Source organism: Poecilia reticulata, chromosome 15 (genome assembly GCF_904066995.2).
Source record: "Poecilia reticulata chromosome 15, P_reticulata-male-v2, whole genome shotgun sequence".
NCBI lineage: Eukaryota > Metazoa > Chordata > Actinopteri > Cyprinodontiformes > Poeciliidae > Poecilia > Poecilia reticulata.
The window spans coordinates 24,396,176-24,420,382 of NC_088844.1; the positions used below are offsets into that span (position 1 = coordinate 24,396,176).

At 38.0% G+C, this 24,207-nt stretch overlaps 1 long non-coding RNA gene across 1 annotated transcript in view; it reads left to right on the forward strand.

Annotated features, from left to right (window-relative positions):
* Positions 1 to 9,533: 9,533 nt before the first annotated feature.
* The window catches only part of LOC103477300 (uncharacterized), a 59,316-nt gene continuing 44,642 nt past the window's right edge, over positions 9,534 to 24,207 (forward strand). Inside the window, exons 1-3 of the long non-coding RNA XR_014091239.1 lie at positions 9,534 to 11,231; positions 11,840 to 11,910; positions 16,729 to 16,829. This is a non-coding gene — a long non-coding RNA (uncharacterized LOC103477300). The remainder of the gene's footprint in view (positions 11,232 to 11,839; positions 11,911 to 16,728; positions 16,830 to 24,207) is intronic.

Consider the following 24,207-nt stretch of genomic DNA (forward strand, 5'->3'; position numbering starts at 1 on the left):
CCAACCGCACAACTACCTCCTTTTGTTTGTTTTTGATTGTTTTATAATAAAGTACTATTTTATTTAATTCATTTTAACTACAAGACTAACTACTGTTTCACTTGTGTTGTGTGTGACAATGTGACATATGCAAAGCTGCTTTTGTAGGAGCTGAGAATGTAGACACACATGGTTCCGATGGGGTGTGTAGAGAGTGTAATTTTGCATACTTCTCAAGATGGCTACTCACGCGGTGCATTTAGGTACACTCTGTGCCAAGGGAATACTGAGATTCATCTGTCAGCACAATAATCACTGAAGTGATAATGGTCGCGGCAGCTACACCAACAGAGAACATTAAGGTGTCTGTGTTATTGTGACATTTTCCCGTTTCAGTTCTAAACACACAAGTACAGGGGACGACAAACCGTCTATTTGCAGGATTTAAAGAATGCAACGTAGTCGGCACACCCATCCAAAGTGAGCGATGATGTAGCTATTCAGGCCACTGCCAGAGTGCGGGATAGGATGCTACCCCTTTTACCTGCTGGTCTCACTTCCCTCTCACTCGTCCCGAGGGGGCTCGTTTATTTACATTAGTGCAAAGCAGAAAGGCATCAGAGGAAGTCTTAAAGTTGAGCCACAATGACCGATTTAAGCCGCCACCCAAAAGCCTTCTTTTTCCCTTTTGGCTAAGAGGATTTGTGTCTGGTCCATGTGTATCAGGCCACTCTCTCTCACTCAAGACTTTCTCTCTGGGACAAAGTCACCCCTGACTCATTCTGAGTGAACGTAGTGTCTTGCCAAAGAGCTGCCTGGCTAATGACAGATTTGGACACACACTAATATATATATATATATATATATATATATATATATACCTGAGACAGGCGGACATAAATGGCCGACTGAATTTACACCAGTGGTTCAGCACTTATGCATTCACGCACACACAACTCCCCTGCAGCTTCTTATCCCAAACTGGCCACCAGTCAAAATAAGCCTTATTCTCTGGGGTTTAAATTTTTTTTGACTTGGCCTGGCTAAGCACTTAAGATGGCAAGAATATAATCTATCTTCCCTAATTTTTGCCATCTTTCTTTTTCTATCTAATGCAAAAGGCTGGATGGGTGCATCTGTCCCCCGGCATGCAAGAGGGCCAAATTTCTGATTTAGTTAAACACCAAAATTTCAAGTAATTTAGGTCAAAGCATTTTTTTCAGAAGGCAAGGAAGGAGCGTTCAAATTTTGCGTTTTTTTTTTTTACATACACCACAATATAAAAAGATCCAATATCACAAGGGACTGATTTGATGTCTTATTTTGGGGAATATATTGTACTTCAAGTGCCATGCATGTGATTTCTATTTAGCACTAATATTTTTGCTCTTCCCTTAATAACTAAACTTCACCTATATTTTCAGTGTGGAATTGCATTTAGTCAATTTAAATTTATCTCTAAGAATAATTTTAATAAATTATGATAGTATTTCTTTCAAATGTAGGACTTCTAAAAATAGTTTTGTACAATATTTCTCATCTCTTATCTGAGGACAACACACTAACGCTCCCTGGGTACTACTGCAGTGTTTCCTAAAAGAGCGCAGGAAAGAATTGGAGGTCAAATGTTCACTGATGTCCTGTGCTCGTCTCTCCAACATGCACTTGCACACACATTCAAACACACGCGCACACCCCCGCACACACACACACAACAGCGGACAGGTCAAGCATACAACTCTAGAGTTGGTTACATAAACCAGATGGCTGTGGCTGGCATGAAGAAGCTGACATCTTAAAGTTGTGTGTGTGTGTGTGTGTGTGTGTGCGTGTGTGTGTGGGGGTGTGTGTATAGAGGTGTACCTACAGTATCCTTTAGTATAACCCACTAGGGACTTTGTTTGTTGTCTGTGCACCACAGGGGAAATGCTGTCAGCTTTACAAGTGTATTGATTCACACCACACACACACACACAGAGAAACAAAAGGGCCGGAGAAACGAGGGCTGTCCAAGAGTGTGATGGTCTGTGGAGTTCCCTTTGTTCTTTTTGAAGAGCTTTCTCAGAAACTCAAATGATGAGAGCTTTTAAAAGTTTAGCATGTAAATCAGAGCATGAAATTGAGCAGCAACGTCCAAGGCTCACCTCATAGGTCATACAGAATTCATAAGAAATTTTTTTTTTACTTCAAATTGCTTTTTGCTTTTGATGAGAGTGAGTTGAGTGTGCAATAAAATATGTAGATTCTTGCCTCTTCCTTAATGTGATCAATATGATAAAATTAGCGGCATTATCATGGCTTACCGTTTACTGCAGCATGTCAACATAGAAGGGATTCATGACCGCCTGATTTACAAGGCATGATTATCAGTATCCATCAGAAAGAAAATTGGACACAAAATTGAATATTTGCTAAAACTGGATTTAAAAACAGACTCAACATGAATCAAAAATGTGTGTTTTGTGCACATCTGGCTTCAAATGCATATCTTCTGCTGCCAGTAGATTTGCTAATTAACAACAAATACTGTACATTTGCCATGAGTACAAAATTACAAGTTCGGACCAGTATCTGAATTTAGGAGGCTCAGATTAACACTGTCAGATTTGATTTCAACACTTTTAAAGTGTGTATATGGGTCCACACCAGAAAGTGTTAATTTAACTCTTTTTGAAGAGCTAGTACCTTAACTCTTATAAAGTGTCAAATATCAAATCTGCTGGAGTTAATAATTTAACATTTACAATAATTCAGTGTTAGATCTTAATATTAACTCTCACATAGTACTTCATTAACTTCTTAGGAGTTATTTGTAGTTAATATTAAATAGGTACTTTATTGTTTTGAACTTTTAAAAATTATTTGGAAAATAAACATTTAAGAAAGAGGCAATAATTTTCTCAAATGCATTTATTTCAAAACGTGCACCATAATTACAAAACATATTACAACGTGGAATAATGTGCATGCTTCACATGTCGCTTTCATTCACATATTGCTTATTAAAAGGTCTGACATATCAGCTGTGCAATACAAAATGCAGTATGCTTAATACATTTTTCTTCAATACCATATGCATGAAATTGTTCAAAGTAAAGCAAGCAGTTCATGTAATATGATAGAGTGCATTTTATTTTAACAGGTAGATTGCCAGACAGTGTCGGTCTCTGGATCATAACAAACAAAAAACATAACAATGAGGAATGGAGCGAAGGAATACATTTTTACTACAACTCTAACAACAAGCCTCCTTTACAGAAATGTAGAGTTTCAGAGATATTAACGCTCACATAATCATTTTTGGAGCTTGAATCTTCGAAGAATCCATGGAGGAATCGGCAGGGGGAGGTTAGGCTGACGACTGGCGATTCATCCGCAACCAAACTGGTACTAATGTACAAAAACGCAATAAAAGGATTAAAACTTGCTGCAAAACGTATATAAGAGGACACAACAGCGGGAATAATGCTCTCAACGTGAAAAAGCCTTTTGCATTTTTTCAAAGGAAAAAAATCGATCAGAAAGGTTGATAAATCTGACCAATATGCATGTAAACGTTCAACATAATGAAAAAACATACTCCAGATTATTACGGATCTATTTAAATTAGCCAAGAATTTGATTAAATGTTCACCGGCTTGATTTTTTCCAACACTTATACTCTGCTAACATTCGGCATGCTAAGCTAAAAATGCTAACACCGAGCCGTGTGGCGAACGTGACGTCTATCATACAGGTTGAGCTCAACTCAAAATAGTAGTTATAAACCATCTCAGAAAAAAATGACTTACCAAGCATGGTAAATAACTCAGACAGGTGGAAAGTAAATAGTCCTGAAATGACTTTGCTGCTGTCCTTCGCTTCGGTGGGAATCTATGATTCTGGGACGGAGTGTGAATTAACTCTGGTGGAGTTCAGAGTTCAGAAGTAAAGAGTTATTGATTCTATTTTAACACCTCTAGATTTGATACGGAAACACTTTGTTTTAACACTGGATTTTAACCACTAATAATATACACCCCAGAGTTACATAAACAGAACGTGACTCTATGTGTAAAATTAACTCTGCTTTTGCACAAAGTCTACTAACACCAAAACATTTAACACTTTTGAATTTGCTGCCTCGCTTCTCTTTCAAACTACATGTTTTCTCTTTCTTCAAATGAGCGGCCAGAGTTTACTTTGCAAAGTTAGTTACCTGGAATCTAAAAACCATTAGCAGAACATATATAATCTTTGTTGAAAGTCTCTTCGTGTCATTCTTTTTAACACAGTTTCGCCTCCCACTGAGATGTGCCTAAAAAACCTCCAAAGAAGGGCTGCCCAGGACGCTTCCTGACCAGATACCCAAATCACCTCAATGGCTTCTTTTCTTGCAGAGGAGCAATGGCTCCTTTCTTAGCTGCCCTTAGATGATGGAGCTCCTCACCTGCTTCCTACAGAGGAAGATGAGAATTTCTTGTTACAAGCATTTTATTCTTTCACTCACAATCCAAATTTTATTACCATAAGTGCAGGTTGAAACATAGACATACTGGTAAATTGTTGGCTTTACCTTTTGGTCAACCTCGCCACCAATCTGTACATCCACCTCCTGCTCCAACCTGCCTCCATTTGTGAAGAAAACAACGTAGTCACTCCTCTATTTGGTGCAGATGGGGGATTCTGGCAGGAGGGGAACAATCCATGTTTTTCCAGTTGAGAACCATGGCCTCATACTGGAAGCAGTGGGCTCTGCCGCCACTTCACATTCAGCTGTCAACTACTCCAATGCACGCCAAACATTACAACACAACGAAGCCAACAGAACTACATCACATAAGCCAAACTTTAGAGCAGCTTTACTTGGGAAAATACCAGAACCATTAAGCTAATAATATGAACATGGTGTCTACTTTATAAAATTATTTTGGAGTTCAAATTTAATGTACTGTCAGGCAGTATATACAGGCATGACTGCTTGTTTGAACACAATTAAATTGTTACCCAACAGCTTCCCAGGTTGGTGGTGGGAACTCTGCATGTGTGTGTGTGCGTGTGTGTGTGTGTGTGTGTGTGTGTGTGTGTGTTTGTATGTAGGCCTGAACTAAAGACCTGACGGTTGATGGAATTATTCACCATTGCAGCATAGCTTCCAGGCATGAGTGCGTGAGCACGTGCAGCCATGAATGTCAAAGATCTTTTATCCAGACTCACTGCTCCCAGTGTCACCCACAATCCGTGCACACATACATATCCTGACTGATAAACACCAGCAAAAACGAATGTCAGGATGTCACATTGAGTGACAGCAGCGAGCATGACAATCCCTTCTGACAGGCTTAGCTGGTATCACCGCACAGCAAGTGGCGTTTGAGCACATGTCCACAGACAAACAGACCAGTGCAGAAATGAAGCATTGGACTACAGTATGGAACATTAATCTTTGCAAAAAGTGTTTATATCTTACACTGATTTCAGTAATTTAATTTACTGCTAATGAATGTAGAAACCAGGAAAGAAACACTTATTTGGTTCTAATTTTATTTTTTTCAGATCATAAGTGCTTCACTACAAGGTACCTGGACGTCTCTTCTTTCTTTAAGACTTTTCACCTCCCACACGAAAGGCTTTTTTTGATTCTAAGCATGGCTGGAAGTAAAAGGCTTCTGAAATGTAGTCAGAACAAACAGGGCCATTAAGGTCACTAATGGGGCAATTTGGACATGTGTGTCACTTTGGGTTGTTTTTGCTTGACAATTCAAACATGCCCCTTAACATGCTATGTGAGATGGTTTGTTCACATGTTCCAAGGTGTGAATTGCTGAAAAAACACCTGGGGAGTCAATGCTGGTGTTAGAAAAACGAAATCTGAGACCACCTGATCTGTTTAGTGTTATTTTTCATGTTTAACATAGATGGCTTCCCTCACTTCTCTTTCAAACTACATCTTTTCTCTTTCTTCAAATGAGTGGCCATGAAATGCTGATTCTTGACTGAATGATTTGCTTTTCTCTGTTGTGCCATCCATTTATGTGACTGTTTAGTTTCTTCAGCGCAGAGGTTTGAGCATTCCTCGCTGCACTGGATTGCATAAACCGCACCAGTGGGTTTCAGTTTAGTTGTTTTTTTTTCCTTGGGATGAACAAATCTCGCTCTGCGAGTGTGTTTCGGTTTAAAATGCACCAGAATATCATAGAAAATAGCCTACTTAGTTTCTTGGATACTATAGCCACATGTGCAATGACAATGTTGATGGAATAATTATAGCATAATGTGAGCAGTGTCGATAACTTTTGCCTCGAATATAGATAATATTTAAAAATACCTATACATGTAATTTGCCACCTCAAGTTGTTCTGCAACCTGAAGAAGAAGAAAAGAGCTCAGACTCATTGTCAGGTGGTGGATACCAGAGGCTAAGCTGTGCATGCAACTAAGTTAGCGATCTAGTTGATGGAACCAAATGTGACACATCGCTCCTGCTTTTCTTAATGGATGTAGATAAAACCTACATCCATTACAAAAACTATGTTACAGCCGTGGAATTAGCCCTTGCCTGCCACCTGGACCAGATTATGGACTTCCTAAACTTTGCTTCTCACAGGTATTGGGACCTAAGGCTGACTAAGCCCCATGAGTCAAGGCTTGACCACCTGGAACTCACTGATGAACTCCACACCGAGTTTGTCTCCAGGAGAGTGAGTCACACTAATGAACTGGTCCTAGACTAAATATTCCCCAGGATCAAAGAGATACTCAAAACATATTGGGCGTGAAAAAGTGTGGAATTTACAAATAGGTATTAGTAGTAATAGTAGTCATTTGTTTTTTGATTTTTTTTTATATATATATATATATATATATATCTGTTCAATGTTTATTAAAGTGTTTGGATTTAGTTTCATTTGCTTGCCTCTTTAATGTGGTGCAGATTTTAAGAACATGAATAATTGCTCTACCTGGGCTTTCAGGCAGTGGAGTGCTGGATTTATTTTTTTTCTCAAGCACTTGATCTTATAAAGGAAAAGATTTTAAAATCCCTATCTATCCAGTCCACCCAAAATTACCACCATAACTTAATATGAGAAATTATCACCATAGCCAAGAATTTCCATGTCCTGGAAGCAGGAAATATTGAGAGTTAATGCATGATTAATTTGGGAGAAATTTTGATTAATATTCATTATGAAACATTTTCTTCTTCTGAAGCATGTTCATGTTCTAGTACTAAAAATAATTGCAAATTGCAAGTAGACTGTTCCATCTGCTGTGGAAATTGTATTTCTTGCTCAAATCAAAGACAATGCTGCAGATGGTTCATTTTGATGACACTACTGCTTAAGAAAGCAGCAGTATTAAGCACTAATGAAACACTTATGAACACGTAGATTTAACAACTAAGTGGATTCAACATGTGTGTATAGGGAAGAGGTGTGACATATACTGCTCTACCACTCAACCTTTTTCAGATTTCTCAAAGCAACACATTCAACCCCAATTTAATGAAAATCAAGAGCTTTAAGAGAAACAAAGTCATTGGTGTCTATCTGACTAAAGAACTAGTTCTTAGTAGTCCAGCAAACCACAGTATGAGCCAACATACACAAACATAGAAAACACTGACAAGCAGTTACCAAAGTTACTCCACAAATCCATCACTAACTCATCCAGGAGGTGCTCTGAAAATTCAAAATTTGCCATAAAGCAACAACAGATAAAAATCTGATGACGGCATAACCTTTTACTACTCCCTCCCTGTATTGCTATGCATCACATCACCATGCGTCCTATTTTCCTCAGACTATTTAACGTTGTGCTGCAGTGTGTGTCCTATGTAAGCATCTGTACAAAACCAAACTGATGCATGCACATTCCTCCTACCTACACAATAAAGCCTTTTATGATTAGAAGGAGCACTGTGATTATTTTTCCTCCCCAAATTGCCTAGCTTCTCTGCAAATTCACCTCACTGACTCTCCATCCCCATCATTTAGGGAGCACTAATGTGTTAAACGCGAAGAAAAAGACAGGATGTCTTGCCATTTTCTGCTTCCCCACTGTTTCCCACATTGCTGTAGTGGCTAAATTAGATGAAGCCAAACACAGGGATTGTCTGTCTAAGGCCAGATGTGATATTTGTTTTCCACAGTGCGGCGTCAGGTAGAAGGGAAGAAAAAATAAATGGAAAATCCAAACAGCTCCCTCATTGGGTTGGGGACTGATTTTGATTTGCTGATGGAGGCCAGTTAATCATTTGATCCTGTTAGAACAAGTGAAGTGTTTGTGTGTTTGTGTGCGATTCTGCCGGGAGAGTTAACAACCGCTGTAAACAGGCCAGAGCTCTGTGTCTTGATTTGTGTGCAGGCCATGCTGTGTGTGTGTATTTGTCCTCGCTCAGGCTTTTTTCTTTTTTTTTTTTTTCCCTCCTATAAAAGCAATTTGCCCCATGCTCAGGCTAGGCAATGAGCAGATGCTACCATTGTAAATGATGATGCGAGAGGCCATAATAAAGAGTTGATAAACACAGAATTACTGCTGGGCTGTGGGCCATGAGGAGGGGAGGAGGGGAGGAAGGGAGCGAAGAAGACATAGAAAGTATGAAGAAAGAAGTGCCGCACACACAAACACATCTGTCAGACTTCCTTTAAGCGCATATCTGCAAACTAGGTCCATTCTAGGTTATGATAACATAAAAGAGATCCTGTTTCATGTGTAGCTTTGTGTATTTTAGGTGATTTGATCAAAGATAACCAGACTTTATGCCGGAAAATGCTTAAAGTTGGTTCAAATTAAATATGTAAAATCCTTCTGCTGTTAAATGTTACTAAAATGAGGTCATTTTATTTAGCTTTAATGGCTTGTTATTTTGGCTTTTTGTGACACAAAGAGTCCTTTATGACACAAAGAGTCCGACCTATAGTAAACAGCAGTTTGAATTTTGATTGGGAGATTGTGAAGTTGACCCCACATGTTATCTGATGTTTAAAATGAATTCAGCTGAATGGTCAGACAATGGAAGTTGTACAACTTGATTTGTAGAAACTTTAAGTTTGCGGTGAGAATGCCACAGCTGGTTATGATAACATAAAATTAAACCAATGGTTAGTTGCTAATGATGCTAAGGGGCTTTTTGATGGTTTGCAAGGAATCTGCAATTGTACAATTCAAGCTGAAAATCTAAAATATTTTTGTAGTATTTGAACCTACCCCCAATAATTCTACTGCAGATCACCTTTTAAAAATACAATTTTGAGATTTTAAATATTTGTCCTATTAATGTGAACATAAAATAGGACGATTTTCAGTGATTTCCTTGTTATTAGAGTCACTTTAGAATTAGGACAATATATAGTCTTGCCAAAGCTGGATTGGAGTATTCTACCATGAAAACAGGGTCATAAAAATACATTATAATCTATATTACATAAAATAAAAATGTTGGATTTTCAGTTTCCCTAAATTGTTTTGCTAAAATATTGCTTACTTAGAAATCCTTCCCTTTTTCTGATGAAAGATGTGTCATTTGTTTACAGAACATTAACATTTAGAAAATGAGAGGAAAATGAGCTTCCATTCTTGTTTTCATAGAAGTTGTCACACTAATGACAATCAGATAGTCAAATTAACATCAGCTGATTAAGTTCACCTGGCTGCCACTTACCCTCTCTATCTGTTGCACGAAAAGCTTTTTACATTTTTGTTTAATCTTTGGTTAATTAAAAAAAATGATGTGATTTTAGATATGAATCTAAAATCCTGAAACAAAATGCTCATAGTGCAATGAAACTCATTGTGCTGCAACATGTATCTGGAGAAAAAGAAGTCTGCTGAACAATGTGTATGTTATGGTTGACTCTATTGTGTTTAGTCTGAAACCTTTTTAGCCATGTTACACAGCTCTGCTGAGCAAAGAGGAGATGGATGGAAAGGCAGACAAAAGGTGGGAGTACAGATGGCATAAAACAAAAGCAAAGAGAAAAAGAAAACAATGGATCCAGCAATTTACGAGGTTGGACAGAGAACATCCCACTGCAAATGAGAAAATGGATGCCTTTCATCAGCTGACGTTCTGAAGGAGAAGAAAGTGATGAGACATGCAGTATATTACATATAAAGTGTTTGTTTGCAACAAGCCTTTTCATATAGCAAAACATATTATGGGGTTGGGGAGTGTTTACATCTGTGCTGCAAACTCTTCCAGATTTCTCAGTACTATTGCAGTTTAAGGGAAAATGCCCATGCAACTGTAGTATTTGTTCTAAGTTTCGCACATTCTAGCTGTCTAATTTCTGTACTGGATTAACAGACCACATTGTACAAAGTATACGCACATGTAAACATACCAATTCAGTCCATTTCAACGTTGTCCTCAGTTAAGATAGACACAAAGTGCATAAGTGACCAAAGAAAAAAAAAATCTTCATCACATGGCTGATTTATCTCCTCAGCATGACACAGAGCTCTACAGAAGCCAAGTAACGAGGCATTCATTTAAATATGGTGACTTTGGACAGGAATGCATCAAAAAGTTGGAGGACATCGGTTCTGAAAGTGCCCTGTTTGTCTTTGCATGCTTTTGGTTACATAGTGTGGCCCTCACAAAAAAACTCCCATTTATCTTGCATGGAGCAGCTTTGCTCTGACAATAATGTGCATGAACTTTAATAATCTTTTGGCAATAACACCCAGGAAAATAAGTGGTAAATGAAAACTGTCCAACAGAATTCTTGGTCACTTCAATAATATTGTGGGCAGTGTTCAAAGAAATTGCAGACTCTGCAAGTCTGTTAAGGAGTGTTACAGAGATATTAATGAACTATACAAAAGCAACCACTATCAGAGTTTAGTCTCCTCACAGTCTTCATATGCTGCTTATTCAAAAATACCCAATCTGAACATCGAAGTCTCGTGTATTTGGACAAGAAAATTAACCATATGGCTTTGTCAATGTAGGTAAGGTTCAATCCTGCAGTTTATTGATGAATGTTAGTGTCCAAAACTGTGATAGTTTAATGTTGAGAATAGTTTATTTACACTTTATTAGGAGCATTCCAATTATAAGGAAAAATCATGTTAGCAACTACTTGTGTTTGGTTGATCTTCAGGTGAGTGCGGATGTGGAGTGCGCCACAAGGGGGCAGTGTATTGTGAAGGCAGTGGTTCCGCCAGGCGGGGGGGAATTTTTGTGAACGGTGTTGTTCCGTTGAAGCGAAGCTGCATCAAACCATAACAAGACGCTTCACATCTCATAATTTCTCCTGTTAACAGAGGTAATATTGCATAAAATGAATACAAAATCACACATAGTAGGGCTGTATATGATTTCAGTGCTTTATAGCCAACTTATGTGTGATTTTACTCATGTTGAACGAGGTTGATAGAACGGTTAAGCTGTTCTCGTTACGGAACAGAGACGAGGCTGTGTAATGGCGGCGCTCCACCCTCACTTTACCTCTGATACTAGTAGCGTAGAGTCCCGGACTCTGTTGTAACGTTCAGATATCATTGTTTTAATAGTAAAATGGTTCTAGAAGTACTATTAGTCTCATTTGTACATTTAATATGGTTTATTATTGCTTTTGTAAAATATAAAAAGGATTTATTAGCAGACCAAGCTAAGGCAATTGCACTATTTTCTGGTAATATGGGTTAAAGCTAAAGAACATACATATAGAAATAGTTTAGATTATTTATTAAAATGATAACTATAAAGAGAATAGAAAATTATTCTACATATATAAACATGGTTGTGTTGTATAATATGCAAATGGACAGAAATGTGACTTGAAATGTATTTTTGAATACAAATTTGAAATGAAAAACTGCATCAAACCAGAACATGCTGCTTCCCATCTCATAATTTCTCCTGTTTATTCAGAACCATTCTTCTGCTGCTGGTCTGCCTCTCCTAGACCGAACCTGTAACACACGTACCTATATGGCCGGAAGGTAAACATTCATTTTCAAATAACAAGTTTGAGCCAATCACCTAACCTCTGATAAAGCAGTTCAGAAGGAAGTTGATACTGTGCTGTGGCTGACCACAAAAGACAGCACAGATGTGCTGAGAAAGCATTTAACCTATAGATGACATATTTTGTACATGCTGCACATTAACACACAGAGGCAGGAAGAGGGATGGACACACAATTATGAACAAACATGAGCAAGCTGCCATGCGAAGCTTGTTTGTTGCTTTGTTTACCAGATGACTAGTCAAGAAACCGTGCACACGCACTGTTCCTTCCTGCAATGAATCTGTGCAACAATGTGTGAGAATGCTGCAGATTTCTAAAAATGAGTTCTAAATTGGGACCTATCTGTTTAAGGGTCTCAAGAAGAGGCCCTGTAGCGAGCTTTTTAATGAAAGATCAGAGCAGACCATTCCGAGTGGGCAAACAAACGTGCAGGCATGGACGCATGTGCCATAAACTACCCCCTTCCAATAATCCCTCTCACTTCTAATGGTGGCCATTTGCCATTCATTAGGATCAAAATGTTGTTTTCTGCCAGGACAAATTGCAAAGCTATTCCATTCACAGCTTGAGGAAAGTCTGAGACTCTGCTGGGTTTCTTTGGCTTGTTTAAGTGCCCAAACACGGCTGGCTAATGTGGCTAACAAGCCCTGAATTGTGTAGTGTAGTAAAACGGCAGGGAGAAGAAAACTGTAGGGAAGCAAGCAGGAGATTTGGGTTTTTTTATGTTTCCTGTGTAAATATTTCAGTGAGGGAATTCAAGATCTTTTTAGAACTGTTGTTAGGGAGTTCATATGCTTTTAAGAGCCATGTCCAGGGTTCAAGCAGAAACAAAGATACTCATCTCTCATCAATCTGTGAAGAAACCAATATATCTTAAAAGTATTTCGAATCCTTAAGCATATGTAAGCATAGGATACAATATTAAGGCTTGTCGATGTCTTGTTTACTATATAGTTCTGTGTTCTTATGTTTGTCATCCTTTTTAGAATATTGGCAATCTTTAATTTTAAGATTTAAATGGACTTTGGCTGCAAAGAGCTGTTTGACCAAATTCTCTAGCGTGAATAAAATCTGGAAACCATCAGTGATTCACTGGTCTTATCCCATTAGCAGTTTACCTTAATCAGCATGGTTTTAAGTGCCACGTTAATTTTGAGCTTACAATACGTGTATAGAATGACTTGGAACAAGCAAACAACTATGATGGTTGCAAAAATGTTGTTGCAAATGTTTGCATTTATTTGAGATTTTATCAAATCTACGTCGAGCCTAAATTATACAGACAGGTTTACATTTTGTGAATGAAGTTACTGAATAAAATTAAGGTTTGAATAATATTCCAATTTCCAATACACACCGAAATAGATAATCAAATTTGACTGAATATTAGCAGTCTTTCCTCATTGTAAAGGTAAGTGGTTTTATTTTCCCATATACCCAGGGTACGGGCTAAAAGTTAATCAGATGTTTGTCTGAGTAACATAAAAACACAAATAGCTAATAGCTGGAGAGCAATTTGCATGGTAAACAAAACCATGAAAAGTGCTCCCTAGACAACAAAAATACAGAGTTGCTTTACATTATTTCTAGCATTTAAAAAAATAGGGACACAGATGCAATTTACAGCTGAACTGCTTCCCAGAAGCGATAACATCTAAGGCAACAAGTGTAGTTTGTCTTTGTGGGTGTGATATTACGACATTATCAGCATTTCTGTGGTTTGAATGTCGTGCAGGTGGATGAGGAGGAGGTAATTAACACAGACATCTCCTGAGCCAGGTCTAATCAGTGCTCTCTTCTCCTCATATGCTATATTCATCTCCACTCTTTATCCCTCCTATCATAGTGATTATCACTTCATAACTGTCTTTATTTACCTCATCTTGCCTATCCACCTATTCTCTGAAACGATATGAGTAGAAATAGAACTGAAGCCGTTGATGTTTCAACTCCAGATATCTTGCTTTCAAGTACAGTTTTTCCTTCCTTAGAGAGAAGATAAAACAGAGGACTGGTCAATCACTTTTCAAAACGTTCCTATAAATGGAACAGTTATTTAGCATAAGTATGTATTTTACTGCATGAAGCATATATTTTGGTCAATATTCACTTTAGAGATAGACAGTTACTGTAAATAAGGGGTGAAACAGTATATGGATTCAAAATATGGAAGTACAGATGTCACTTTTGGGTTCATGCTGGTGGAATGAAAAATACCATCGCTGTCATTTAGGCGAAGATGCACATGTGTTTGTATTACTTAAACTAGGATTTAGAACAGAAGACTTTTACATGTAGGACAAAGCATCGGAGACCGTCACAAGGTTTTAAAGTTTTAGTGTCACACTTAGTGTTTACCATTTTATAGCCTGTTTTTGTGGTGTTGGGTTATTTGAATATATAAGTTCTGCCCTGTTTTGTTTTTATGTTTAAGTGATACATAAATCATGTGCACAACCTCAACATTTTGGCACAACTAAGTTTATAAAATAACTTTAGGTATTCACAGTTTGTTTCTGTTACAACATGCAGTCTGATACTTTTTGCCAAACATTAAATTCAAATGTGAGCTTTGGCCACCTACTTGATGTGAATGGGGAGCTCTGCGTTGGTTTTGAGTGTTAATGTGTCCACTTGAATTCTGCTGTGACTTGCATATAAAAGTTTCTGGACCCAACATTCGCAAACCCTGGAGAATATACTGTTGTTTTAATTTGAAATATACACTAAGAGTATTGGGAGACCTATAAGTTAACTACTATCAGAGTTTTTCCAAAGAGTGTGCAAGTGAGAATTACTCATTGACCAGCAGAAGGCAGGGTTGTAGCATCTTTGATTTCTTACACCCCCACTGCACCCCCATGCCCTTTGTGCACACACAGATATACACACCAAAATAGATAATCAAAACCACAAGTCTTCTAAATGTATATGGACTTTTGCAAAATAATGGCAAAGATGAAAGTAAAAGTAAACCAAGTGCCATGTTTGTGGGTGCACTTCAGCTAGAGATAGGGGGACATAACTTTCTCGAGGAAAGCCATCATGTTATCGTCTTAGAGGTTTGAGTGAAAAGTGAAGTTTTCTCACAGGCACAAGTCTGCTTTTTAACAGACCTCAGAAACACACACATGGGCATGTAATAAGGCCCTAGACACTGACAAGCAAGCATCCAGGTTCAAATGTGTTCACTGGCATTGGGCCCACATTGTTTATTCTTTGATGGAAAGCCAAGTGGAAATAGGTATAGAGGTTACAGAGGGAAACGGAAAGAAAAAAAGGTTTAAAGGCAGAACAGTGCAAGAGATATTTATGTGTTAGTTTACTCATTTTTAGGGGAAAAAAGTAATCAGAATCAAACAAATATTTGTTGAGGCTACACCAAAGGTTGAAGAAAGGAGACAAAAAGAGTCAAATGTATTTTTGGTGGTGTAGAAGACAAGATAACCTGAACAAAAGAAAAGATAAGTAAAACCTAAAATTCCATCTAACAATTAGACATGTTTCAACCTTTTCCAAACTCCCTTTCTTCCTTTAGGCATTGTTATACGTAAGTGCATGTAACACTGCAATAAATATTTCTATTCATATTCCATTATACATCTGCTTGTAAAATGTATATGCTTTTGTATTCTATCCTACCGCTCGTCCTTTTTGGTGAGCACTACTCCCACTGTGTATGAAAATCTACAAAATGGGGACATAACCGGTTCAGTAATCTATTACGATTGCCCTGGCAACCCCTATGCAGTATAGAAGTGTTGTTCATTCAACACATTCTCCTTTTGTGCCAGAGATCCTGCGTTAGCTTCTTTGTTTAGTCATTATTAAGCTAGTTTGAAGAATTCATTGCATCCACCTTTGTGGATGATTTAAAAAAAAATTTTGATGGTGAGGAGAAACACTTGCATGTTACATATTGGGTCTGAGGAACCTGCAGCCTGGAACTACAATGCCAAGTTTTCTACTCTATTTTATCATATTTATGGTGAGTTAGGGGAATGCGTCATTGTTTTATCACATAAAAAACTGATTGAAATTCAGTTCAATTCAGCGTACTTGTTTCTTGCTGTAAACTGTCCGACTGAAGAGATCACACTGAGATGAAGCAAGCTTGATGCAGTGAGTTTGATTGAATCAACTACGAGGTGAAGGAGGGACTGCAGGGAATGATCAGATAAGTTAGAAGTGGGAGAGCAGAAACATCAGTTTGTTCCCACAATTTAAAAAGAAATGGAGAACTGCTCCACTCGCTCCATTGTTCAGACACTTATTTCAAGGGAATCTCCCCTTCTTCTAAAATTAATATTGACAATATAAAGATAAAAAAAATACACATTCACTTGCTTGTACTGAGAAACCGAAGTCATTAGTGCTGCTTTATAAACTGTCTAAAGTCAAATGGTGACAGTGTATTTAGTTCTGAAATGATGTCATATTTTTGCAGGTAACTCATCCATCTTGACCAAGCAAGATTAAATTTGAACTACTCAAAGCCATCTTCAATTTATTTTCAATCTCCTTGAAGCCTTTAACTTCCCTCTGTTTGAAACCCTCAGTCATTTGATCATGACACGAGACAGAGACCATCCTACCTTAATATAAGGAATTCTTTCGAGTGATTGAGTATTCAAAGCATAAAACAAAGTCATAAGACCAGATATAATATTTATTTGATATGGAAATGCTTGCAGATATGCATTGCAAGGTATAAATTATTCATGTTGTTTTTTGATTTTTTTTGTGTGTGTCTACAATATATATACTATGTATTCTCTTCTTCCGACAGAACTATCTTTTGAAATAAAAGAAGAGGTTAAAGAAAGACGGGTCAGTTGTCGTTTCACGTCGACTACAAAGGATGAAAGAAGAAAAAAATCTTCATCATGAGTACGAGTGACAGGAAGTGTGAAACACAACACACACACACACCTTCGTTTTTTCTGTTTCTGTTTAGAAAAGAACAAGGAACCTGTCTGCATGGACAACACACACATACACACACCACAATTGAAAAAAAAACTGAGCTGTTAACTACCAGTTATCAGTTTCATTCACTTTAACACACTCTTTAATAAAAAGAACAGGAAGTGCACCGCTACCATACTCCCACAACACGGCAAGCACAGAAATGTATCAATATTCATGGCTATATAAAATTTATATAGATTTATTATAGACAGTAACTTATATCAAGCATTTATATATATTAAATTTGACATTTATGGCATACACGTAAGGATAAACCCAAACTCAGTTAAAAAAAATTATAAAAGATTTTAACACAATAATAGGAAAAACTTTACAGTTGACATTGACACTCCCAAGAAGTTTTGCAAGTTGCAAAATACATTTACAAAAGAAGCTGACTGTGTGTGGTATAAAGAAACAGTAGTATAAAATGGAAAGTTAAGTGAAAGGGAAAAAAAAATCATAGAAATGATGTGTAGAAGCAGAAATGACTTGAGCCTTGCATGTGTAGAACAAACTCTGCAGCCATGCTTTCTGCACTCATAAGATTCACTCTGAGACCTCGTTTTAAAAAGTGCAGATGTCAGAAACTGATTACTGGAGATGAGCTGCTGGATTGTAATATAATTGTTATGGTTTCACTGAAAACGGGGGATTAATACCAGTGTTTCAGCAGCTGACATTCAGTTTGTTAGAACTACCAGTTCACATTTTATTTGCAAATAAATCAGATACTCACATACACTGCAAAAAGACAAATAAAAAAAAACCACGTTTTGCACGGTTGTCAGTCTTGTGTCAGTCTCTGTGTTGCCCTGTGATGAACTGGCAACCTGTCCAGGGCGTGCCACGCCTCTCACCCATTGATTCATGGCAGCAGCCCCCTGGCAAACCCTGCAAGGAAAAGTGTCCCAAGATAATGGATGTATGGAAATCTAAATATTTCTTCTAGTTAGGATTACCGAAATGTTTGTAGTAACTACGTTTCAGAAAAATAATTGTGAAAATGCTAGAGAGAAAAGGTTTGTTAATTTCTTTCTCAAGTCAGAGGTTTACTCAAAGACTGAGTGCTATGCCTTTAAACAATTTGATTAAATGGAGACACATGTGGATGTATTTTACCCTAAACACAAATCCTCTCTGTGTGATATCATGGAAAAATCAACAGAAATCAGCCAAGATCTCACAAAGAGAGTGATGGACCTCCACAAATCTGGTTCACGCTTAGATTCAATTTCTGAAGATACAACATTCATATATTCAAACAGTTACATGTAAGTATTGACAGGTTGGGAATGTGCAGCCATCATGCTGTTCGGGAGGGAGGTGGACTCTATTTCCCATAAATTAATGTGTTTTGGTGCAAACTGAAGTTGTAAATCCCAGAACAAAAAGAAAGACCTTAAGAGAATACTGTCTAAAGCTGGTAAGTAAGTGTCATTATCTACAGTGAAACGAATCCTGTACCAACACTGGCTGAAAGGCCACTCAGACAGGAAGAAGCTATTCCTTTCTGTGCTCCTTCTGGGCTTTCTCCTCTTGAAACATACTTCTACAGTAGAGTTTCGAACACGCTTATCAACAAACAGAAGGATATGTTGTGAACAATGATATTGATTTTCTGGAATACTTTGGAATTGTAGTCTATTTGTAGTGGAGGATGGTTGTGTAGAGCACGCAATTTGGAGCAAGATTCATAGCGTCGAACTGTTGCATTACATACATCACTGCCAAACGGTAGCAGTTGGGTAAAGTTTAAAACTTCAACAGAGTCAATGCATTTAAAGGACTGTTTTACCAAATAATAAATGTTGGTGAATTTATGAATTATTTTTCTTTTTGCCACAAGAATATGGTTCGCATAAATAAAACAGAAAATGGAAGAATTAGTGGCAGTGCTTGCCACTAAGGTCCCAAAATACCCATTGCAGAGGGTTGGTGAAACCACTGGATTTTTTTCTTTGGACAAGCTGGTAAATAAATTGGGCTTTATTTACCGGAGCTTGCCTCAGTATCTCTCCATGTCTCTTTTTTTGTGCATCTGTCAGTATATATTAGTCAGTTTTGCCCACACATCGGTGTTTTCGCTGCATTGTAAATTGTCAGAAAAAGCAGCAGTTTTCTGCATAAATGCATCATGTTGTATCGTGCTGTGGTTTACTAGCCGAGGTTAGAGTGGGGTTACATGTGTGGGGGGTTGTTTTGACTGGCCGGCGTCTTTTGTTCTTCTCTTTTTTAAAATGTATTCACAGTATTTATTTATTGTTTGTGCTACACTTCAGATGCTCGGCTGCCGTGCTGGTGTTATCATGTCCCACTGGGAAATGTTTTCACCATCAGTCACTGTGCGTGGTAAATCTCTCCGTGTGTGTACTTGTATCTAGGTGCTTGTTTGTGTGCTTTTCTTTGTGCGTGCCAGAATGTGTGTATGCGTACCAACAGCACAGTAATCTGTAGGCGGGACATCATTCTTAATGCAGCCTGTGTCATCAGTTCCCGTGACAACAAGGGGAATGATGTGGCCGATACATATGAAACAGGGTTTCATGCATAAACATGCAGGCTCCAGGAAGAGGAGGGCGAGGGCAGCAGGAGAGCCAGGTTATAAGGAAGATGTGCATATGTGTGCGTGTCCACATGCTTCCTTACCTGGACCTCTCTAGTCCTGTTTATTATTTATGAGACCTCCGTCAGAGCACTGTCACCAGCCCTTCCCCCTTACACATAAGTTTGTATACGTGTGTGATGGATGGTGACGGCGACTTCGGATGATAGATCAAGATTAAGATCAAACACGGCTCAACGTCACACTCCGTCAAGTTTGGATTTATTTATTTATCTTTTTTTTTTTTACATTTATTTTTGATGCACATGCCTACACAAGCAACTTCTCACATTTTAAAAATCGTGCCAATTTTTATCCAAGTCGTGATGGATATAAATCGCTCCGCCATCGTAAAGGAATAATAAGATATTTCTTTATCAGCACAAACACCAGAATAAAATCCGTTCACCTGGGCTTGGAAGTACAGAAACTGTATCTAGGAATAATTTATGAACCGTGTTATCAGAGGTGACGAAAGTATTTGGAAAAAAATTGTGGGTGAAAAGTGACAAAGTAAAAAATAAATCTTTCAAGTGCATCAAATACTTTTGCCAGGTATAATAAACTCACTTAGAATTAAAAGCTGGAACTGGCCCTACGCCTCCAAGAAATTTACAGGTAGGATAAAAACTAAGTTTGTATTTGTTCACAGTGAACGCACACAAACAGAGGAGAGAGCAGGGGTCATGAGTTCAGCTATGGCCTCCCCTCTTCACACGTAACACTCCAAAGGGAGATGTTTTCAATTCACTCATTATAGAAGGGTCGCTCCAGGTCAAGTTCAATGCCAGAGAAAAAAGAGCGGCTACACTGAGGGAAGTGCCACCCACTCATGGGCAGAAACGCTCATGCACACCCTTGACGGTGCAGCGAGCGTTGCATGAACTGAACTGCAGTCGCCATGGCTGGGGATTTTGGGTAAATACAGCTAAATTAGTTATGCAGTGGATAAGGATAGATGGAGGGAATTAGAGGACCAAAGTTGGTGATCTCACTAATATGTTTCACCATCTCTATTTTCAGTATACACTGGTACATTTTTCCATTTATCTTCATTCGTGAGTAATTGTCTTTACCTGGTCTTTTCCTCTGAAAATTAAGAACAATTATTTCTTAATTTTTGAGAAAATTAAGAAATAAAAACACAAATTACAATTCTTTCCATATTTAATGACTTAAAAGTGGAACTGCAGGAGATATGGGTAGACTGAAACTGGAATAATTAATCTACAATCTTTCAGCCTTCCTGCACAACAATGAAGAATCTACAAGCTATGGTACAATTGTAAAATGTTTTATCTTGCTAGCTTTACAGTTATAGTCAAATATTATATAACAGTAACACTGATAATTAATAGTAATTATACAATTCTCAATCTGTGGTTATAGGATTTATAAAGGAAATCCTCCTTATAAGACAGGCATTTGTGATGTAAAAACAATATTAATCGTTTTAATATTTTTCAGCCTTCGACTGAACACCAAACACATTTGTTTGACAGTAAAATAAAAATCTGAAATAAAAAAAAGCTAAAAAAAAATAGGTTGCATAAGTTTTTACACCCTTAAATTAATTCTAAATTATCTTTGATTCAGTTTCTTTGATAGAACTTGTAACAGCATCCAACATTTTAAAATGGCTTTTATTTTTTGCCACTGTGCTTTGGAAAAGTGCTTCAAATCTACCAGATTATGGAGATATTGCTTGTCCATAGCTCTCTTCAAATGACTCTGATTCTGATTCATATAGTTTAAAAAAATTCTCTAAAGTGTCATTCTGGTATTAGACAAATAGAGCTATTTTTGGTCATCAGTTTGGACACAGTGAGATTATACAAAACGTTTCATGCGTCTTCTTACATAGTCCTTATAAATACCTGGTTTCACGTGCATAACACTGTCAGTTTTATTTATATGTATCTCCTGACTGATACCTTTGTACAATAAGATCAGTTTTATTATTTGTGTCACTAGCAAATTGACTTGAGTTGCAAGATGTAAATGAGCAAATGTCAAGAGAAACCTAATATGGTTGCTGAGCTTTGTTTCACTGAGATCTATTATATGCTTTTTATTTATACACTATCTTAAAATAGGCATGAAACCTTTTCCAGCATGTGGCACAAGTGAATCTGATTCATTAGAATGATCAAGTGTTTTGACCTCAAACTGCAGCTTCACCCCACAAAATCTGCTTTGAAGCAAAAGGACAATCCTGTCCTTGAGTGTAACTCATGAAGCCACCTCTTAGAATTTTTATGAAGATTGCAAAAAAGAAGAGCAGCATCACGATTTTACAACAGAATCCCAGATTAAAGTTACAGTCTGTACTTTTTCTTATTTTTTCAACAAAGACTTGAAGTTCAATGACATCCAATGATGTTACAGATTCAGTCTCTGGTCAATAACATGTTTCTCTTCTCAGTCCAGTCGTAAGAAGGTGTGTGCCATCTACTCACAAATGGTCAGGTCGAGTTAAGCTGTCATTGTATACTGTGTCAGTTTCTCTCTACTCCAGCAAAGCATTGTTGATTTGAGTCTTCATTATGGTAACAAATTGAACTCCATATTTGTGGGAAGATTTTGGATTTCTACCAGCATACTTGGAAGGATGTTTGACGGAAATACTGGTAACAGCTGACAACTGGGAATCTTCATGAAAATACAAACTGGTTACAGTTAAATGGGATGGATACTTGTGGTAGAAAGTAAAATGACTGCAGAATTGGAAAGTCAAAACAGTAAAGCATGCAGGTTAACTCCAGGCCTGATAAGTGAGTCAAAATGTACTTTACTCGTCCTGTCTGTTTTTCCAACATGTTTAATGCTTCATTTTTCTGCAAACGGTTGTACTATCTTAGAGGAAGAAAGAGAAAGTGGAAAAAACAGGAGCAATTAAAATGTCTTTACTTTTAGCTTAATTATGAGCAAACCAATGAATCTCTTTGTCAGAGCGACTCTTTCTCCCGGCTCGCCCCTTCTGCATAAAACAATAAAACCTCAGTTAAAATTTAATTTTCTCTTTTTTCAGATTAGATCCTGCTTTCTTTTTTGTCTTGTCTGAGTTGAGAAGTTAAATCTAATCAAAGACGAACAACGCTCCTCTCCACCCTCCACCCCCCCTCCATCTTACTTCCAAGCACCCTCTGCTTTCAGAGATTCCCTCACTCTGTAGCCATGGAAATGGGACTTTGGGGATGAAAGGAAATCATAATTTTGTGGCGGGATTAATTTTGAGACATGAGCGATGCCAAATGAAATCCCTGTCAAAACCTATGCTGATTCTTTTCATCGCTTGCAGATCCCTGAGAAATCTGTTCCCTGTTGCGTTTATGATTTGACAGTCCAGTCGTTTTGGACTTACTTCCCCCCTGATACCTCTGACATGTTGACATTAAGTGGTTGCAGAGACAGGCAGCACCTATATTTCAATCACCATTAGGCGGAGGATATTTGGTGTTGGTTTGAATGGAAAGAAGGGCAGATGACAAACGCATTCACAGATACAACACAAGGCGAACGGCTATAATTACATTAAAGGGCGAGCAGCAGCCATTTTCTGGGAGTGCACAGAGGTAAATATAGTCCACACCTGACCCTTGGATTGTCAAAAATGCGGACCAGATTGTTTACTTGTGTCCTTGTCAAATGTCCTCTGTCCATATTAGTCCTTTCAATCAGAAAAAGTTTTTTATTTCCTCATCACTTTTTACTTTGGTATAGTTGGGAAACCCCACTGCAAGAGTTCCTTCACATTGGCCCCCTCATCTGCATGGCAGAAACACAGGTACAGTGGGGCAAAAAAGTATTTAGTCAGCCACCAATTGTGCAAGTTCTCCCACTTAAAAAGATGAGAGAGGCCTGTAATTTTCATCATAGATGTACCTCAACTATGAGAGACAAAAGGAGAAAAAAAAATCCAGAAAATCACATTTTCTGATTTTTAAAGAATTTATTTGCAAAATATGGTGGAAAATAAGTATTTGGTCAATAACAAAAGTTCATCTCAATACTTTGTTATATACCCTTTGTTGGCAATGACAGTGATCAAACGTTTTCTGTAAGTCTTCACAAGGTTCTCACACACTGTTGGTGGTATTTTGGCCCATTCCTCCATGCAGATCTTCTCTAGAGCTGTGATGTTCTGGGGCTGTCGCTGGACAACACGGACTTTCAACTCCCTCCACAGATTTTCTATGGGGTTGACATCTGGAGACTGGCTAGGCCACTCCAGGACCTTGAAATGCTTCTTACGAAGCCACTCCTTCGTTACCCGGGTGGTGTGTTTGGGATCATCGTCCTGCTGAAAGACCCAGCCACGTTTCACCTTCAATGCCCTTGTTGATGGAAGGAGGTTTTCACTCAAAATGTGACGATACATGGCCCCATTCATTCTTTCCTTTACACGGATCAGTCGTCCTGGTCCCTTGGCAGAAAAACAGCCCTAAAGCATGATGTTTCCACCCCCATGCTTCACAGTAGGCATGGTGTTCTTTGGATGCAACTCAGCATTCATTCTCCTCCAAACACGACGATTAGAATTTTGACCAAAAAGTTCTACTTTGGTTTCATCTGACCATATGATATTCTCCCAGTCATCTTCTGGATCATCCAAATGCTCTCTAGCAAACTTGAGACGGGCCTTGACATGTACTGGCTTAAGCAGGGGGATAAGTCTGGCACTGCAGGTTT